The sequence below is a fragment of the Equus quagga genome, chromosome 14, assembly GCF_021613505.1.
Source record: "Equus quagga isolate Etosha38 chromosome 14, UCLA_HA_Equagga_1.0, whole genome shotgun sequence".
In the NCBI taxonomy this organism is placed as follows: domain Eukaryota; kingdom Metazoa; phylum Chordata; class Mammalia; order Perissodactyla; family Equidae; genus Equus; species Equus quagga.
Window position 1 is genome coordinate 40,337,155 of NC_060280.1, and position 21,902 is coordinate 40,359,056.

Genomic DNA, 21,902 nt, shown 5'->3' on the forward strand with positions numbered 1-21,902 from the left:
CTGCCACCAATCCTCCTCTTTTTGCTGAGGAAGACTGGCCCTGAGCTAACGTCTATGCCCATCTTCCTCTGCTTCACATGTGGGACACCTACCACAGCATGGCTTTTGCCAAACGGTGCCATGTCCACACCCCAGATCTGAACCAGCGAGCCCTGGGCCGCCAAGAAGCGGAATGTGGGAACTTAACCACAGCGCCACTGGGCCGGCCCTCCAATGCTTTGCTTTAGATCAAACTATGAGCCTGGAGGTTGTCGGAGAACTTCAAGTTGGTTAGGATGCTGTTCACTATGACGTAGAAAAGAATTCAGTATTTAGGGATTAGGACCTCAACTTTATGATCACTGAACTGGAGCAAACAACTTCATTTTCTCATTTGTAAGTTGAAGAGTTTCAGGGGCTAGCCCAGTGGTGTAGCAGTTAAGCTCATGTACTCTACTTCAGTGGCCCAGGGTTCATGGGTTTGGATCCCTGTCATGGAGCCATGCACCTCTCATCAACCCATGCTGTGGTGGCATCCCACGTACAAAATAAAGGAGGATTGGCATAGATGTTAGCTCAGCAACAATATTCCTCAAGTGAAAAGAGGAGGATTGCCAACAGATGTTTACTCAGGGCCAATCTTCCTCACAAAAAAAAAAAAAAAGGAGAGGTTTACTCAAACTGAAAAATAAAATCCTTTTTTGCTAAATACAAAAACTTCGCTGTCATCCGTGGGGAGGTTCTGACTTGCCGTTAGGCCTACCTGACCCCTTCATCACCAATGATTAAATCACCTCTGACACTCCACTGAGCACTTCCTGTGTGTTGAGCCCACATTGTATCATTTAATCTGCTCTACAAATACAAGAAAATTCGAGCTGTGAAAAAAATTAGAGACAATTTCAATTCCTAAGACTGAAATGACATTTAGTTGCACGTTTTTGTTGGGAAATACTCTGTGTATACCTGTTACTTATATTCCGTCAGAATAAGAATAATGGGAAGGGTCTTTGGGGATTTCTCAGCACAATGGACTTTGTGTGGCATCTTCCCCACCGAGAACAACATGGGCCCAACCGTGCAGGCACAGGCTCTGTGCTTGAGAGTTAAGCAGTTTCGTCGGTCTGCAGAGGTCCCAGGCGTCTCATCATGCACCTTCCATCCATCTGACCAGCAGAATGGACTTCTTGGCTTTTGTGCAAAATGCTGAAAGATTGAATCCTCATGTCAGTAATTTCCGGTTGCTTGGAAACCATTCTCGTTTTGTCACGGTGAAGGAATTTAGGTCAGCAGCGAATTAATCCCTTACAAATTAGAGAAAAATAGCTAATCATGGAGTCTAAATTGTCCCGTCGAATAGAGGGACTGTAAAAATGGTTCTCCTGTTTTTTCCCTGGATGAGAAACAAATTTAAAGGCTATCTTCCAAAGAAATTTTCTAAAAATGAGCAATGTCACTTTATAGCAAGAAATGTCTGCTTTTATCAAAAAGACTCAGTGCCTCTTACCACCCACGGCCAAAGCCATAGTTCTTTTTTCCCCTCACATTAGTAACATATAGCAGCGAAGAGGTAGAGGAAATAAAATTGTGTCTCTACGAGGTACCCGAATTCTAAGAGAAAACAGATGGTATTTCAGATCCTTCAGTCTGATAAGAACAGCAGAAATGAACATTTGAGAAACCTCACAGGAATTTATTTCAAGTGATGAATTTTGGTAGGATACGAGGAGGAAGATTTCCAGGCTCTCTCAAAACCCAGCCAGGCATTAAGGTAGCGCAGCATGTTGGTGAAGAACTGTGCCAGGCCCGAGGTGAAATCAGATTGGCACGTTCAAGGTTAAGACTCCTCATTTTCCCTTTCCAGGAGGCAGGTAACCAAGAGTGGAAAAGTAAGCAGGCAAATCAGATAAAGCATCCTCAGTTCATCTGACACGGGAAAAAAGGGCACTTTGGGTGGGTGAGAGCCAGCACGTGCTTGTGCCCCCAGAAGTCAGTCTCCTGAGACTTGGGAGGGAGGCCTATAGTAGCCAAAGGCCTCTCTCCACTTCCAGGATTGGGGAATCTGTGTGGTAGAGTAAGGTCTAATGTTTACATTCTGGCACATTATTCTTGGAGAACGTTGCCTTCTCAAGAAGTCATAAACTAGATGTTAACGGTTATCCACTCTTCTGTCTCCTATTCTGGTTCTTTCAAGGGAACTGGTTTGTCTAAGACTGAACAAACCCTCACTGAAACCTCTCTAAACCCTGCCACAGCCAGGGTGGCCATTCTATCTTGGGGATCCATTTTAGCTGACTCCTGAATACCTGTTCTCTTCTTCTCATGCTCAGCTTTCCTGGTTCCTTCAGTTTCCCGGTTTGGGCTGTGGGCCTTGACTCTCTTCTTACCTCCTTTGATGGAAGAACAAGTTTGGATTTCTTCCACCTTAGCTCCTTTCAACATATGTCTGCTGTTACCTGCATTTTGCTCTATAGCAATGCAAATACTAGTGACAGTCACCTGTGAGATTCATGTCATGGATCCCCTGCTCTCTGGTTGTCTCCAGCACTAGGGAAAGGAGGCAAGACTAGATCACTCAGAGTCCCCTGGGAGAACGCAGTTTCAGGTAGACTTGTGAAGCATCAAACATATCCCATCTCTTATAGCACTCTTCTCAACAATGGTTAATAATAATTAAGAAAAACAGCTGCAATTTATTGAACACTTATGGATATAAGCTTAGATGTTTTACCTATGAAGAAACAGAGTCCTAGGAAGTCTAAGTAACTTGTCCAAGGTCACACCACTTATAAGTGATAGGGGAGCCAAGATCTAGACACAGTGTGCCTATGTGACTCTGGTGAGTTTGTCTCAGGAGTTTTATCAAAAAGCGCATTCCCTCTCCCCTCTGTTCTGATGCCTCTGGCTCTGGTTTGGCAAGCCTCATTTCTTTCCCATCGCCTCAGACCTGGATCCTTTCTCTGCATTAGATTGACACCTTGGTTCTATTTGCCAGGATTTCAAGTTAGGTTCCAAGTTGGGTACTTCCTTTCAGACACATTTGGCTCAAGCTCTGTGGTTCACAAACCAGTCTTGCTCTGTCTCCATACCAAATCTAGGCCTCGAGGAGCCCAGGCCCTGAGGTTTTCCTGGATACTCCCACTTGCCCTCAGGGAGTAGGGGCAGTGGGGCTGACCTAGTTTAAGAGAGAATCAGGCACAGCCAGGAAGGCAGAATCCAGGCTTTTTCGAGAGACCCACCTTGGACAGAAGCAGTCTGTGTAAATTTGATGCAGCAACTTCCTTCATGACTCTTTCCTTTCCACTTTTCCAGGGGCAGAATGATGAAGCAAAGAGAGAATGGGCTTTCAAGTCAGACAGACCTGGATGTGAACTATGGATCTAAAAAGTTGTATGACTCCAAGCAATTTACTTAAGGAATTCGAAGTTCAATTGTCTCATCTGTAAAAACTTCTAGAATCTGTTCGAATTAAATAAGATAATCTGTATGCTCCAGCTACATGGTTTCTGAATGACACGGTCTTGAAAATGTTAGTTTGGCTGCTTCTTCCCAACATCTGAACCATCTAATCTTGGCTCTAGCCCCTGCGTAGGAACTGGGCACCAGAATTAGTTTCTGTGTTGTCTTTCCCTATTACATGTATTAGTTTTTACTCACAAGCAGCAGCAATATCTAAAACATTAAAGGTAAATACTTATACCTTAAGGTAAATATTAATACCTCTTATTTCAGCTCCTCTTCTGCACTCCTCAAGTCACTCACTGACTCTTCCCACACCCCCAAAGTCTTCCAGGTCTTTCGAGTTGCATCTAGCTATTGAGAAGCGAAGGTTGAGTAATGCTTAAACTTCAGAAGGTTGTAATACTGGTCTTGACTTCTATGCTTAAAAAAATATGGCTCTCCCTACTTCTTTCACATCTGAGCCAACCTTATCATTCCTTCTCCCTCCACCTGCTTGTTTGGTCAAAAACTGACCTAAGTGTTGCTGTGAAGGATTTTTTAGATATGACTAATATTTAAATCAGTTGACTTTGAGTAAAGCAGATTATTCTCCATAATGTGGGTAGGCTTCATTTAATCAGTTGAAGACCTTAAGAGCAAAGATGGAAGTTTCTGGAAGGAATTCTCCTCAAGACTACAGCATAGAAACCCTGCCTGAATTTCTGCCTTGCTGCCCTGTGGAATTCAGACTCAAGACTGCAACGTCAATTCTTGTCTGAGTTTCCAGCCTGCTGGTATGCCCTGCAGATTTCAGACTTGCCAACTCCTTCAATCGCATGAGCCAATTCCTTAAAATAGAGCAATCTCTCTTCTCCCTACATTTATATTTTTTACTGATTTCCTTTCTTTGGAAAACCCTAAGACACAAGATAAGCTGTATTCTAAACACCTGGGGAACTTGTTAAAAATGGAGATTTGGTGAACCCACTTTATCTCTGGGATGGGACCTAAGAATCTATATTTTTAAAGAAGCTCCGCTCCCGGGTGATTCTGATACATGGCAAAGCTTAGAAACCACAGTGCTAGAATAATAACAGCATGTATGTGGAGCTCCTTCTATATGTGAGTCAAGCATTAGGTTTATTACCACTTATAACCTTATGCAATCCCTGTATGAGATAGGTAATATTTATGAGATAGGTAATAGTAATATATCTATAAATCAGATGGAGATATTAAGGGTCAGCTGGGCAGACAGATTAACACCCTCAACCTAATTGGGATTTTCTGTCTGCTCAAATCAAGAGCTTCTATATAATTACTGGATGCCAGCTGTCCAAGAACTGCTGTAAAGTCTACCAAATTGATACTTTTTGTGGAAATCTCAAAAGACCTTGCTTAAAATTTTTACCTAGTTAGAGCTGAGTCTATCTTAGAAAGACATCCAAAGGAATTAAACATTGTATTCCTTAATGTAAACGATAGTTTCCGATAGAGTCATTGCACCGTTCTTTTCTCACAGCTAGAAAAAAACTAAAAAATCAATTGAAATAACGCCTTTGTTTTATAGATTAAGAGACTTAGGAAGGCTAAATGGCTTAAAAAATTGGGGGAGGTTGAAATGTTTAACCATTTAAGCGTTCTCATTTGTCTAAAAATATTGATAAAAATGATTTTAATTTAATTTCCTCTCTTTTGATTTTTGTAAAATAAGCACTTTTTCATTTTTGAGAATGGTATTAAATGAATCTTACCGAGGCTCAAATACATTCCTGTGAATTTTGTTCCTGCCTCGAAGCGGGCTTAATCTGAAAGTTTGCCAATGCGTCATTTTCTACTCATGAACTTTAACAAGCAATGTGAAACTTAGAAAAAGCCTTACAAAGTTAATTCAAATAATCCCTAGTCAGAAAAAACTAATTAAATGTTAATATTTTTTGTGGCGAAATGGAGACTAGCCTGATTTAGGGGCACCCTCCAATGTTCTGTCTGCTTCAACTCTGGAGAAATTCCAGCAGAGTCTTCTAATGGCTGTGATAATCACAGTGTTACGTCTCATTCCCCACAAGAGGAAACCATTATAAAATAATTGATCATTTCAAATGCAGTCATGACAAAATGATTAACTATTAATCAAGAATCTTAGTGATTAGATGGGCTCACAGAACAAAGTAATTGTGTCATCCATTTGAAGCTGTGGGAATTGATTCTAGAAAAACCACAGTGTCTCAGGATTGAGTTGGCCTTGGGTAAAACCAGGAAAGACAACATGTTTTACCCCACACTAATGCTTCTCAAACATTGGTGTGCATCAAATCACTGGAGGGCTTGTTAAAACACAGATGGCTGGGCTTTATCTCTAGAGTTTCTTGTTCAGTATATCTTGGATGAGGCTTGCTAATTTGCTTTTCTAACAAGTTCATAGCTGAGGGTAACGCTGCTAGTCTGGGAACCACAGTTTGAGAACTACTGCCCTAGTAAACATGCTGCCCTAGAAGAAAAAATGTATTACTCATCCTTGTATATCCAAAACTAATATGCCACATTTTCAAATTAGTGAATGAATACAATGGTAATTAACACATATTGAGCATCTACATGGCGTCTACTAGGCCTTATGTAATCGGTCATTTAATTCTCTCAAGAGTCCTCTTAGGTGAGTACTTTTATTACCTCCATTTACAGATGGGAAAACTGAAGATAAAGAAAGGTTAAGTAAGTAGCTTGAAGTCACATAGATAGTAAAAGACGGAGCTTGCTTCTGGGCCTAGGCAGTCAGACCCTAGAGTACAGTGTTGACCTTTGATCTATGGATATGCCTCTCAAAGAGACATTATCACGTAGTGTCAAGAGAACAAGCTTTGAGGTCAGACAGAATTGCAGTGATCCTTAACTTTATATCACGTTTACAAACTATAAGTGACAAATTAATACCTTTTAACTTTAGTGTTCTTATAGGGCAAATGGGGATAATATCTATCTACGCAGGAATATTGGAAAATAAAAAATAATGTATTTAAAACACTTAGATAAAGGTCTTGCATGTGTGGTGATCAACAAATGGTAGCCATCATCTGCTTGCATCAACTGTAGCTCTAGACACATCAAGAATTAACTTCTCAATTCTATCATCCATCCATCTAGCCAATTGTCATATGTTAAACAGATATTATGAAACAAACATTGAAATGTTTTCCAAGAGCTGTAGCTCTGTAGCTATAGATCTATAAATCACTAACATTCTGTAAACACTAATGATGAACTGGGTTCAGATAGAGACCAGACAACTGATGGATTGAGACAGTGTTAACCAATTCAGGTCTGAGGTTTCTACTGGAGCTGTCTTCACAGCAGTCCCTTTGGCCTACCCACTTCAAGTGCGAGCCCAGCATCTGTCTATTCAGTCTTTCAGATCAAATGGCTTTTGAATTTTGGTTATTGCCAAGACACAGGCAATGTAGCATATTTAACAGATGGCTCAACCTTTAAGATGTTGAATCTACTTGTGGAAAGAGTTTCTCCTTGCCTCCTTTGGCTGCAGTAAGTTTGCCATATGGTACACTGCAGCACTGCAGGTGTGGTGCTCCCCAGAATGTGATTCATGTCTGCAGATAGTATGGGGAGATTTCCATAGCAACAGGCCACCAAAAAATGAGACAATGAAAAGTCTATGTTATATAACAGGGTTTTTTGTTTTGTTTTCGTTCCTATGCTGTGTGGGCAACTGGTTTGTATTTCTTATGGATTTTAATGAGGTAATACACTCAATTTCATAATAAGTTTCTCCTATAGATCATGCCACAAAGAAAGGAACACAGAAACTCAAAAGTACCTGAACTTTCTATCATCAGTTAATCAAATTTCAAATTCAGATCTCTTTATCTTATCCTAATTATAAATCCAGAAATGTGCTTCATAAGTAATCAATAAAGAACAAGAAAATGTGGTTTGATATAGAATTTTCTAATATTTGTTTATCAATATACATTGCGTACCCATTGTAGCCGCCCCTGATGCAGAAAGGGTTAATAATCACTGCAAAAGGCTTGCCAACAAACTGTGACCCAGAGGTGAGGAGGCCAGTTAGCCAATGATGGGTAAGACCTCCAGGGGGAGGCAATCTAAGCCAGGCACCAGTCGCCCGGGGGCACAGATGGAGACGCGATATCAGGAGCAGGAGGGGCCGTTGCCTAGGAGGCCTTGCATGCTCCAAGATAAAATATACGAGCACAGCAATAACATGATAATATTAAAACAGAGGCCAAGGGAGGGCTCCTTGAGAAATCACTAAGAATTCTTGGCATTCGCTAATTACATTGTCCAGAACACCTGTGTATGTTTAACAGCTGTAAGCCATGTATATATTGAAACGCTGGTTATGATAAACTCAGAGTGGCCATCAGCCCGTTCCACATCTATCCTGATGCGTACATTGGACTGTGACACCGACACCCATTATAAGCAAGACACTGAGATGAACAACAGTCTTTGTCTTTGAGAAGCTCCAAGTCTAGAAGGGAAGAAAAACACAAGCAAGTACATTCACTACATTATAATTGACAGATATTGTGCTCTGAGCAGCAGCGGGATTGTTCTTATTGATAATGCAGGAGGTCAGTTTCCTGGATCAACCTTCTCTGATGAAACATCTTAAAAATCCTGAATATAACATTAAAAGTAAAATTTCAGCACTAATAAGCTCTCAGGAAAGTAAGAAATTCTCAGGTCAGTCACCGATAAAGAATAGCAATTTAACTTTTTTTTGGGGGGTGGGGGAGAGTCACCAAGTTACTTTATTTGAAGGAATGGTACAAATGAAAGAATTTAAGTAGATGTTTTGGTACAACTTACAGAAAAGATAAATGTAACCCCAACATTCATGCGCTGCCTGGTCACCAGGGAAGTCCTCTCATGGCTATGGGAAACATCCTAAGGCTCAGTGCTTCCTATCATTGTCTTCCAGGGTGTGCTTGTCAAAGAGATACCCTGCCATGCCAGATTCTGGGGACCCCATAATGGAAAAATTGGTTACAGTGGTCATCCAATTCTTTGAAGAATTTTGTCTGCTTATTTAAGTAATGACTCTCAATGAGGGCACACAAATGGGGGCTATTTTCGTCAGTGGCCAGTTTGTGAGTACAGTCCCAGTAGTGACTGATTCATGCTTTTTCCCAAGTGTAACACACACTCTGTTGCATTCAGCCCATTTTCCCAGTCATCGTGATCTGGTTTCTTGATATCCTGAAGGAATGGCCACCTCGTTGGTTCTGCAGCTTTATCCGTTTCTCAGCATGTTTCCTCGTCTTATGAGATTGGTGAAGAAAGCATTTGGCAAAGTTCTTCAAAGCCACATCATCTCAAAGTAGTAATACATGGACAGGAAGATGTAGGAGGCATAGAGCTCCAGGTTGATCTGGCGGTTGATGGCGGCCTCTGAGTCAAGGTGGTAGTCCTGGCATACCTGTGAGGGGGACGTGGTCCTCATAGCACATGGCTGAGGAGAGGTGGTGGTGGTGGTGGAGGCTGGGGTAGTCTGAGGGAGCTGTGAAGAGGCGATGAAAGGTTGGCTCTGAGCACTAGGCAGGGTGGGGGATGAGTGCCCTTTCAGTCCAAGCACTGTTGAGGCAGGAAACTGCGGGACTCTTGGTGAAGAGCTAACAAATGAATTCAGTAAAGTTGTAGGACACAAAATCAATACACAAAATTCTGCACTATTTCTTCATACTAATAATGAACTATCAGAAAGAGCAATTAAGAAAACAATCCTATTTACAAATTCATCAAAAATAATAAAATACATAGGAATAAACTTAACTAAGGAGGTGAAAGACCTGTATGTTGAAAAGTACAAGGCATTACTGAAAGAAATTGAAAACATAAATAAATGGAAAGATATTCTGTGCTTATGGATTGCAAGAATTAATATTGTTAAAATGTCTATACTACCTGAAGCAATGTACAGATTCAATGTGATCTCTATCAAAATTCCAATAGTACCTTTTACAGAAATGGAACAAACTGGTCTAACATTTGTATGGAACCATAAAAGACACCAAGTAGCCAAAAAAAATCTTCAAAAAGAAGAACAAAGCTGGAGGCATCATGCTTCCTGGTTTAAAATTATATTACAAAGCTATAGTAATTAAAACAGTATGGTATTGGCATAAAAACAGACACATAGATCAATGGAACAGAATAGAGAGCCCAGAAATAAGCCCAAGTATATACGGTCAATTAATTTACAACAAAGGAGCCAAGATTATACAATGGGGAAAGGACAGTCTCTTCAATAAATGGTGTTGGGAAAATTGGACAGCCACACACAAAAGAATGAACCTAGACCACTGTCTTGCACCATACACAAAAGTTAACTCAATGGATTAAAGACTTGCACATAAGACCTGAAACCGTAAAACTCCTAAAAGAAAACATAGGTGGTAAGCTCCTTAATATAGGTCTTGGCAATGATTTTTTTTAATCTGACACCAAAAGAGAAAGCAAAATATAAACAAGTGGAACTACGTCAAACTAAAAAGCTTCTGCACAGAAAAGGAAATCATCAACAAAATGAAAAGGCAACCTACTGAAAGAGAGAAAATAATTGCAAATCTATATCTGATAAGGGGCTAATATCCAAAGTATACAAAGATTTCATACAACAATAGCAAAAAATCAAACAATCTGATTAAAAAAACGGGCAGAAGTTCTGAACAGACATTTCTCCAAAAAAGAAATACACATACATGGCCAATAGGTATATGAAAAGATGCTCAATATCATTAATCATCAGGGAAGTGCAAATCAAAACTACCATGAGATGTCACCTCACACCTGTTTGAATGGTTATTATCAAAAAGACATGAAATAAATGTTGGTGAGGATGTGGAGAAAGGGGAACTCTTGTACACTATTAATGGGAATGTAAATTTGTATAATCCTTGTGGAAATCAGTATGGAAGTTCCTCAAAAAATTAAAAATAGAACTACCACATGATGCAGCAATTCCACTTCAGGGTATTTATCCAAAGAAAATGAAATCACTAATTTGAAGAGATATCTGCACCCCCATGTTCATTTAAGCATTATTTATAATAGCCAAGATATGGAAACAACCCAAGTGTTCATCAATGGATAAAGAAATTGTGGCATATATATATAGATATATAATAAATAGATAGATAGATATAGATATAGACATTGGAGTATTATTGAGCCATAAAAGGAATGAAATATTGCCATTTGTGATGACACAGATGGACTTTGAGGGCATTATGCTAAGTGAAATAAGTCAGGCAGAGAAAGACAAATACTGTATGATCTCTCATAAGTGGAATCTAAAAAAGAAACAAAAACAAGTTTATAGATGTAGAGAACACACTGGTAGTTATAAGAGAAGGGTGGGTAGGAGGGAGGTGGGAGAAATGAGTAAACTTTTTTTTTAGTTTAAATGTATTGAATATGATTTTTTAAAATAAATAAATTTGAAGCATTAATAAACTCTTGGGAAAGTAAGAAATTCTCAGCTCAGGCACTGATAAAGAATGGCAACTCACAGGCCAGCCCATGGCCTAGTAGTCAAAGTTCCACCTGCTCCACTTCGGCAGCCCAGGTTTATGGGTTCAGATCCGGGGTGTGGACCTACTCCACTTATCAGCCATGCTGTGCAGGCATCTCACATACAAAGTGGAGGAAGAGTGGCATGGCTGTTAGCTCAGGGCTAATCTTCCTCAAGGGGAAAAAAAAAAGAGGAAGATTGGCAACGGATGTTAGCTCAGGGGAATCTTCCTCACACACACAAAAGAATGGCAATGCAAAGAACTAAGTAAAGCTTTGCAGGTGGAATTCACTCTAAGGACAATCACCAAACTATAGGAATTTGAGTTCAGGTTTTCATGGACTCATGGAATGAAGGAGACAGGAAGCAAAGCCCAAGGCCTGCCAAAAGCAAGGAGTCAATAGATTTCTCTGTTCAAGTTAGGGCCTCGAGTGTATAAGGACCTCTTTAGTATAAGGATGATGTAGAACCAAAAACAAAGGTAATAAAATCTCTTTTGGTGGATTGAAAGATTGTCTTGAACCTTGAGAATGGGTCCCAAATGAAAAATGACCAGCAAGAATTGAGAACCATAACAGCCCTGACTCAGGTTTGCAATCTATAATCTCACCATCTGATTCAAAAGAAACCCAGTCACATCTTTAAATTACAGTGGTCCTGTATTGGCAGCACTTGGCAAAAGCAAATTCAAATTGCCTCTGTAGTACTCACCTTTATCCAAGGCCTCAAATAATTCCCATGAATAAAACTCCAAGGATAATAGGCTCATGAAAAGAAAGAAAGACAATAAACTAAATTCACAAGGAAACAAAGTAACATAAATAAGAACCAGCATGAAATAGACAGCAGACATTGTCTTACAAAAACAGATAATTAAATAACCAGATACAGATCATAAAATAACTATTTAATATGCTTAAAGAAATAAAACATGAGCTTGAAAATATGTATAGAAAAAAAAAGGAACTAGAATCAATGACCAGATTAAAAATAGTTTAAATGAAACAATTGGGTTCAGCAGCATATTAGAGAGAGAAGAATAGAGAATCAGTAAAGTAGAAGATGGATCTGAAGAAATTATCTCAAGCCAGTATGGAGAGATGACATGGAATGTACAAAAGAGAAGCAAAGGGACATGGATAGTGGAGTAAGAAAATCTAACATACATCTCAGAGTTCCAAGAGGAGAAAAGGGAGGGATAGAAGCAATATTGGAATGAATTTCGGCTAAGAATTTTTTAGTACAAATAAGAGACCAATCCACATTTCTAAGAAGCCCAACAGATCACAAGTAGGATAAACAAGAAGAACTTGGATAAATTATAGTGAAACTACAGGACAATAAAGAAAAAGAGAACATCTTAAAAGCAGACAAGCAGAAATATTAGAAACATTCAAAGAAGTGAAACAAGGGGAGCCAGTTTCTCAGGAATGACAATAGAAATCAGGATGACATAGTCAATGTACTGAAAGACAATAACTGCAACCTAGAATTCTAAACCCATTAGAATTATCTCTGAAAAACAAGAGTGGAACAAAGATGTTTTCAGACAAATGGAACCTGAAAGTTTTTACCAGCAATTGCCCTATACGAAAAAATTCTTAAGGGTGTATTTAAGGCAGAAGGAAATTCCTCCCAGATATAACTGCAAACAGCAATTGGAAGCAAAGAGAGTAATAAAAATGTGACTAAATATAAACAGACACTGACTATAAAACATAAAAAAATACTGGGGATTCAAAAAGTAAAGGCAGAATATATGATAATGACAGCATTAGCGCCCACCCTAATCACCTTATTTTAACTTAATCACCTCTTTAAAGGCCCTATCTCCAAGTAAAGTCATATTCTGAGGTACTGGGTGTTAGGGTTTCAACATACAAATTTTAGGGGGACACAGTTCAGTGCATAGCAGAAGCCTACAAAGGAAGCAGTCCTGGGTGAGGCTGGAGGACAAGGGGTCAGGGAAGGATGTCGCCAAGAAAAAAAAAGAGATTATTGGATGTATTTGCTATTGAGAGGTAATTGACTCTTCCATGGGAGAGTTTGGGAAGAAAGAATAATAGATACATAATTTTTAAACAAATCATGAAACAATTATTAATTCCAGGGAACCAAAATGTACAAAATAAACACAAGAAACTGCATAGTTCAGCTGTGAACTATATTTAAATAGTTATAGCAATGCTGTATAATGATTTCATGAAAAATCCAGTGATATAACTATATTGGGAGGATGGAGAGGAATGCTGGGAAATTGGGTAGTGGTACAAGACACAAGTTTTTATCTTCCAAAGTAGAAAGTCAATAGACGTTTAAAATGGAAAATTTGAGGACTAACGTATGAATGTTATTTAGAAACATGAAGGCATATAACGGGAGAAACAATGACAAGATTTGAAAATGATATCCTTTGGGGATCAGGATTGAGTTGATAGGAAGTGGCAGGAGAGGGGTTGTGTATATATGTTACTCAGATAAAATACATTTAATGCGGATTGTTAGAAGAGTACAACATTGTTTTATTTCAGATTATAGAATTAATGCATGTTCATTGCAGAAAATTTGAAAAATACGGAGGTGCCAAGAGAAAATACTTCACTGTTAACCTGATTATCTCAACACATGCTGCACCTGATACTGAGCAACAGCTTGATCTGCTCACTGCAAGATAAAAGGCCAAGCAGGTGGTGGTAGAGAAAGAACTTTAATAAGCGATAAGCTAGCATATTGGAAGATGGTGGACTATCGTTCTAAAAAATCCATCTTAAAGGGAACCGATTTGGAAATGACTTCTATAAGGCAAATGGGGTTAGGGAAGGGGCTAAGGAGTGTCAGGTGATGGATGACTGCAGCAAGTTGGGTGCCTCTCCATGGCAGATCTGCTGAATGCAACATTCCTGAGGAATCTAAGTAAACCTCAGTTACTACTTTATCTGGGACAGAAGGAACAATTTGGGCAGAGGACATAAATTTTCTGCTAACAAGTTATTCTTTCTACCGGTTACAGATTAGCTTGCCTACATGCAGTTCTAAGCGTTTGTCTAAAACACATTGTGAGAATAAGCCAGGGAGGGGAGCATGTGGCCTTGGGGGCTGAAGTTCTAAGAGTCCTTTGCACAGCGGTGACTGTCTTTCATATTTCTTAAGACGTGAGAAGCTCACTATTGGTCACGTTAGCTTCTCAATGCTCCTGCGTGATGCTTAGTCAGGCGGAGGGCTGTCAGCAAGTTACTCTCCAATCAGTGGCCTTCCTGCTGTTCTGCAAGGCAAGCTCAGGAATTTTGATTCCTTTGTTTCCCATGTTAACCTTGTGGGTACAGGCAGAGTTTCATCCTAATCCAGGGAAACTTTAACTCATTTGTCCTCGGTTTCACACCTGCTGTTTTATAATCTTATTACTTAAAAGCATATGAAAATTTTCCCATGACAATCCTTTCTATATTTAAAAAAAATTAAAATGTGAAAGGAAATCCAAAGAAGGTGATCACTAATTCTCCATGGAAATGAGAGGAAGACTCCACAAAAGAAGCAACATTTGAACTGGGTCTCAAAATATTAGAAGTAACAAAATAATTGAGCTCTTACTATGGGTCAGACAGCTAAATGCTTTACATGCATCATACCATTTAATTCTCATAATAAATCTGAAAGATAGCTACTGTTATCAATCTCAGTTTTACATAGTTGGAAATTAAGGCTTAGTGAGGTTTTTGCTCAAGGTCATTTGTCTAATGTATGGCAGTGTGAGAATTTTAAATACCATGACCACATGGGAAAGAGTGCCCTACATGTTGCTCTACAATGGGCCAGATGCCCAGTCTCCCTGCCTCCAAGGCCTGTGTCATTAACCTCTTCACCATACGTAGGAATTGGCTAAGTGAAGAAACGGAGGAGGATACTAAAGACAGAAGGAACCATACATTTATTAGTATAGAAGCATGAAGACTTAAGGCCTGGATTTGAGACAAACTTTTTTTCTGTGTGGAAATCATGCTATTTGTAGAAAGAGGTTTGGTTGAAGAGGTTAATTGGGGCCACAACAAAAACACCTTGATAAGCACAGACTTCTATCAGCAGGTTCTGCTTGTCAAACAGGGACATCCATATGCCCGACCATCAGCAAGAAAGGAGGCTTATGAAAGCACGACATAAACAGGACTCAGTTTTGACTTGTTAGTAAGTCATTTAAAACACTAATTTCATATGAAAACAAATGCAAATATATCATGGAGTAGAATGCAAAACTTATACGAATTCTTAAGTTAAAGCTGAAGACTTCAAAGATTCTTTTGCTTTTGGCAGGCTCCTATGACAAGCTGCTAAATCTCAAGGGTCTGAGTTTGATTCTCTCTCATTAGGAGTCTTTAGTGGAAAGTTTTTAAGGAATACTCTATGGAAAATATAAATCTAATTGAGAATGACATGGTTGATCAGATTACTTAAAATGTTATTTATCCCTAAGGAAGTATCATAACATATAACCATAATAATAAAAGAAATGCAATAATAGTTTTTCTTCCTTTTACTGACTCTAAACTGGAAATATATTAACCTGCATCAATGGTAGTGTTGATTTAGGAAGAATGTCAGCAAGTCAGAAGCCATAGCCTAATTTGAGAAATAAAAATCTCTAAATCTGTGTTACTGCCATATACTGATCTGACTCAGAAAATTTCTTGACACTCAGTCTGTCTTCCCACTACCAAAATAATCAGTTCACCTGGAGACAAGAGTTATTTGGAGAACTTTAGACAAAACCATCAGTAGATTGAATGTATCTCTTTTCAAATAGAAACTCAGAAACTGATGCAAACCGCACCTTACAAAATGGAGAAAATAGGTGTCTGCTGTAGTTAGCTTTCTAGAGGGAAAAGATGAGATTAAAACCTAGCAGCTTCGAAATGCAATGTGGTGTCCCAGATTGGATTTTGGAACAGAAAAAGGACAGTAGTGAAAAAACTAGTGAAATTCAAACATGGCCTGGAATTTAAGTAATAGTAATTTACCAATGTTGGCTTCTTCGTTTTGACAAATGTACCGTGATAATGCATAATTAACATTAGGGAAAAGTGGGTGAAGGATATATGGGAATTTCCTGTGCTATCTTTGCAACATTTCTGTAAATCAAAATTATTCCAAAATAAAACATTAAAAATATTTAAAAACCATTAACTTCAATATTATGAATTGATGCCAAGTCCACAAAGAATTCTTAAAACTGTTGTAAGGCATGCTTAGGGCTTCCAAAATTTTCACCTTGTTGTTAGATTAGCTATTCAGAATGCATTGTTCGTTCATCATTAACAACTTTGTTATATTTATTAGAGTTTTAATCTAGTTCCATCTGGATATTCAAGTCAGATCTCCATTTTTAAATCTCCATTCATCTATGCTTGGCAGTTAAAAATGTTTAAGATCTATGACTGTCTCCCGTCTGTGCTACAGAAAGTAGGTTTGCATCCCTCTCTGCTGGCATAAAACGTGTAATTATGTGTGGAAAGTAAAGGTGGGGAGAGGTGCTCTCTGCCTTCTGACTGTTTAGCTTCAATAGTTTCTGCTTGTAAATCACTCGAGACCTGGACCACAGAACATTCTCAGAGAATTCAGCTTGGTTAGTATCCAGACTGGAACCTCCTAGGGCATACAAAAGCAAGGCTCTTTGAGGACTGGGTGATGCTAAGTGGGACGCCCTGAGTAATCCCTCTGAAGACCCCTGCACCTAAAAGAGCCATTGCTCCAGCTGGTCTCCCTTGTCTTATCTGGCTGTTTCAAATAATTCTTCTTCCTAGATGTCCCCAGATTCCTAGATTTGGACACAACTCTTTTTTAGAGAACTGACTGTTTAATCATCACTTCTTTATCCTCTTTCTATGCTCCTTGAACTCACGTTTTCTAGTTCCCTGAATTCTCCATGGTGATTGGACTCTCAGAACACCTGTTCTAATGCATTTGCTGGAGAATTGCAGTTTCACCAAACATGCATAGCCCTCCCCTGCCACACACACAATTACCATCTGTGGGAAAAGCTGGGGGCATTCCAGTTGTTCCCTCAAATTCCAAGAGGGAAAGTCATTGACAGGTAAGAGGGTTCCAGGACCTGTAGTGAACAAGAAAGACAATTACCCAGAGCAGGCGGAAAATCAACATCTCTGCCAGAGAGAAGCCAATGACCATTTCTGTTTAGAAGCCTTTGCAAATAGCATAATAATTATATTATTGAAGTCTCAGACTGCTCATCAATACAATGGGATAAACATCACCTATGTCCCAGAGCTATGTTGAAGATTTAAAAAAACTGTAGCATTTAGTGGTACAGATACACCATAAGTCCTAAGTACTCAGTAAATGGTAGTTATTTTTCATGTTTTTATTTTTATTGTGTCAGAATGATATTTTAAAATATTAACTGATTTATCTTTCAATCAATCTTGTGCCCTATAACTTATTCATTACTCGTTCATGTGGCTCACATCCTCCAGTACATCAAGGAAGGAAAGTTCTAATCAACTTAGAGAAAAGTGCTTTGAGGTTCTAAAGTCTAAGTCCTGTAGAAAGGTGGAACACAGAAAATACAAGAAGTCTCAGAGCTCTGCATTGCACTGTGATTAGATAGCATCCTGAGGCAGGAAGGTTGGGGAAACTCTAAGGAAAAGCTAGAGGAAAAGTTGGGTCCTTGATACAGGGGAATTTTTATGCTGCCTTCCAGACACAGTCAAATGAGGGAGAACTATGGAAATCACAAACAGGTGAACACCAATTTTCCAATGACTGGTCCACAAAAAGCTCTTTAAGCTCAGAACTGAAAGAAGAAAAGGAGGAACTAAGACAGGTTGTAGCAAGGGGGTGGGATAGTGAAGGAAGCATCCTAGGCAGAGAATTCTGGATAGACAAAGATGGGTGAGAAAATACTGGTATTTCTGAGGGACTACAAGTAGGTCATTGTGATTGCAGCCTGGTGAGAAAGGGTAGAGCAACGCAAAGAGAGGCTAGAGAAGAAAAAGAACATGGGACCTCACAAGTCCCTGTGGTCAGAATGAGGAACTTAGACATCAGAGCAATGGAAGCTATAGAGTGACATGACTTTAACACACTTTAGAGGATCACACTAACTGCTGTGTGGGAAGGGTCTGGAAGGGGCAGGAACTAAAGCAGGGAACTGGGTTAGAAGTCCATTGGGACAGTCCACATAAAAGACTGCTTTGGGGCAATGGAGACAAAAGTGATTGAACATCTTGAGAGATATGTTGGAGGCTGTGGTAGGCTGAATAATCCACCCCACCCCCAAAGGTGTCCATACCTTAATTTCCAGAATTTTTGAATATGTGATGTTACACGGCAGAAGGGACTTTGCAGATGTATTAAGGTTATGTGGCTTCACATGAGAAGATTATCTTCGATTATCCAAGGGGACTCCAATCTAATCACATGAGCCTTTAAACGGAGAAGTCTTAAAACTCCAGCTGGAAGCTAAAGAGGACTTTAGAAAGATGCGGTATAAAGAGAAAGATAGTCAAAGACTGAGAATGATTTGACAGCCTATTGCTGGCTCCACAGCACAGCACAGGCTTTGCCTAAACTGAGGGGTCTAACACAGCTCACAGGGTCCCCAGGGCCCTGATGTGGGGAGGTGCAGTAGCATGTCTCCTGTGTGCCCAATAGCATCTTGGAAATGGTAAAGGGTCAGAGAAAGCCCTGGTGAGTTTTTTATTCTCCGACGGCTAAGGAGTATCAGAAGGATCCTGCGATCTACAAAGAGGAATAGAAGTTTGGTTGAAAGAATGATGAATCCCAAAGGCCATGCTGCCTCTACCCCACTGCCTTGTCACTGTGTGACAACACAGATACAGCCCTGGGGGAAGAATTTGGGGAGATTATGAGTTTCCTTGGAAGAACTGAAATGAAATATAAATTCAGCTTAGATGTAGAAAAATAAAATAAAGGTACATTTCTTGCAGATGTGAATTTCTGGACTGTCATTCATACTCATATAGTTAAACCACTGTCATCATCACTAGCATCGCCACCACAGTCATCATTATCATCATCGTAGAAGATTGAGAGGCAAATCTGGAGTCTAGAGAGTAAAACAGGGTAGGAAGAGGTGAAGATGTGCGGTGGAAAAGGAAAGCTATGGAAGCGCATTTTATTCTGTGTCTGGCGTATGTTGCCAGGGGAGAGGGGGCCAGGGGAAGATCATTAGGTTGTTCTTACTCAGAGGCAAGTGCTGGGCAATGACACTACAGAGGCTCATCCTGCGCACACAGGCGTGGCCTCCATGCCCTACTTCCTAATGTATCCCTTTGTTATCCGTTCTCCAGTAATTGCTTATTCATTGACTTTTTCTGTAATTATGTTTTTTCAATTTGTTCATCAGCTTTTCTGATTACCAAACAACATGCTTTAAATTTGGCAAGCTAGCTGACTGTGATGAATGATTATACATGCACATATTTATTTTCTTTCTTAACAAACACTTTTAAGAGCTAATTCATCTACAACTTCCTATTTGAACAATGCAATCATTTAAACAGATTTAGGAAAGGTCATACTCTATAGTAATCTTTAGTTAAGAATACATTAGAGGGGCTGGCCCCAATGGCGTAGTGGTTAGTGGTAAGGTTTGTACTCTGCTTCAGCAGCCTTGGGGTTCGCAGGTTTGGATCCTGGGCATGGACCTATCGACCATTCATCAAGCCATGCTGTGATTAAGTCCCACATACAAAATAGGTGAAGATGGGCACAGATGTTAGGGACAATCTTCCTCAAGCAAAAAGAGGAAGATTGGCAACAGATGTTAGCTCAGGGCCAATCTTCCTCACCCCCCACCCTCCAAAAAAGAATATATTTGAGACAACACCTTCAGGAGAATTAATCTGTGATTCACCTTGAAAGTTCTTTGACAAATCTTCGCTCTTTGGCCTCTATGCCTAGAAAATTATGCTGTTCTCTGATTGACTTGGGATAAAATATTGCATGCTTTGTTAAATTTTTGGAACACTCATACAAAGGAGTTGGTATTAGATTCATTTTCTTTTTTTTTTTAAGATTTTATTTTTTCCTTTTTCTCCCCAAAGCCCCCCAGTAGACAGTTGTGTATTCTTCGTTGTGGGTTCTTCTAGTTGTGGCATGTGGGACGCTGCCTCAGCGTGGTCTGATGAGCAGTGCCATGTCCGCGCCCAGGATTTGAACTAACGAAACACTGGGCTGCCTGCAGCGGAGCGCGCGAACTTAACCACTCGGCCACGGGGCCAGCCCCAGATTCATTTTCAAAGTGAGGAAATAGAGGATTAGAAAGGCAACTAACTGCACACATAGAAAATCTAGGGATGAGCAGACAAGAAACTTTTCAGAGTAGGTACCTGTAAGCAGAGGGAATAGAGATGGGTGAGGTTAGAGGCAAGATTACCTCCCTTCTCCATTGCTGGAATTTCATTTTTATTAAAAGCACACATTAATTTATAATTTAAAATTTTCAAAAAATGAAATTACCTGATGATTATGACTTCTCTGTTCCTTATTTCATATGATTTATTTACAACGGAATAATTAGTGGCTATCTTCACTTCCCAAATTATTTCCTGGTTTCTAATTGAATTCTCAAATAATACTACTTTGAACCCTTTTTCTGATTTTCCTCTGCTAGATTAGCCATGTAATCTAGCCTATTTTTCAACAATTGTTTATTAAAGGGTATTTATCCAGCACCTACTGTGTGTCTAGCCTAGTGCTAGACATTGGGGAAGGTATAGAATAGTGGTAAAGGTAATGATAAAAAATAACAGTGGACAACAGTTACTGATCGCTTACATTCCAGAGAGTATTTAAAGAGCTCTATGTAAGTTAAATTCTTTTATTTCTTACCACAACAATCCAGTGAAGTATACTATTATTCTCTCCATTTTATAGATGAGAAAATTAAGTTTTAGGGAAATTAAGGAAATTGCTCAAGGTCAAAGAGGTGCATATGAGTGACAGTCAGGATTTGAATGTAGCCTATTTGACTCCAGAGCCTGATGCTCAAACTCTTAGGTGGCTGTGAGGGGTTTACTGTAGAGCTGGAGAGACAAGATTTACACACACACACACCAACCTACTAAAAGCCATCCAAAACAGTATTGGGCAAAGGTCCTAGTTTATGCCTAGCACAATGTCTGTCACATCAAAGACATGCAGTTTAGAATTGTGGAATAAACTAAATAGATAAATTCAGAAGAGCACGGATCAGAGTTCAGTGCTCTAGGAAATCAGAGAAGGAGATCAACAGATTGTGTAGTTAAGGAAGACCTTGTAAGAAGGAGGTGGGCTTTGAAGTTGGGGCAGGGGCAATATTTAGAATGGGAGGCCAGAAAGAGCACAAGGAAAACCTAGGGTAACAGTAGTTGTGTATGTTTCTCCGACAGAAAGGAGAGAGCTTGGCTTGCACAATGAGTGTGTACTGAGGAATGGTGAGAGAGAAGTCAGAGAGGACAGGAAAAGTGGCTGTGAGACAGGCCCCCTGAAAGCTTGGCTCAGCAGTCTACATTTTATCCAGTATGAAATTGGGAGTGATGATAATAATACTAACAATACAGTTGGCCATGTTCTTTGAGAGACAGTATCTCACTTAACGTGTTTGTGGAATGTTAATCTGGCAGGAGAAAGATTGGAAGAGTGAGTGAAGCCCATCAGGACATGACAATTAACCAGAAGTGCAATGAGAAGCTTCTGAACAGGGGTCAGAATACCTAAGGGGAAACAGAAGACATAATGGCTATTGAACGCCTACTATGTGTCAGAGACTTTATACATACTCTCTTAATGTTCAAAACAATTACATGTCATGTGGTATTCTGGCATGAACTCAAGGCCTGGTTCAAACACTTACTAATTACGTGACATTAAGCAAGTTACATAAACTTTCATTGTCCTATTTTTTGCGACAAAA

At 39.5% G+C, this 21,902-nt stretch overlaps 1 pseudogene; it reads right to left on the reverse strand.

Moving 5' to 3' along the window:
• Positions 1-8,356: 8,356 nt before the first annotated feature.
• LOC124225813 (ferritin heavy chain-like) lies at positions 8,357-8,905 on the reverse strand (annotated as a pseudogene).
• Positions 8,906-21,902: the final 12,997 nt, after the last annotated feature.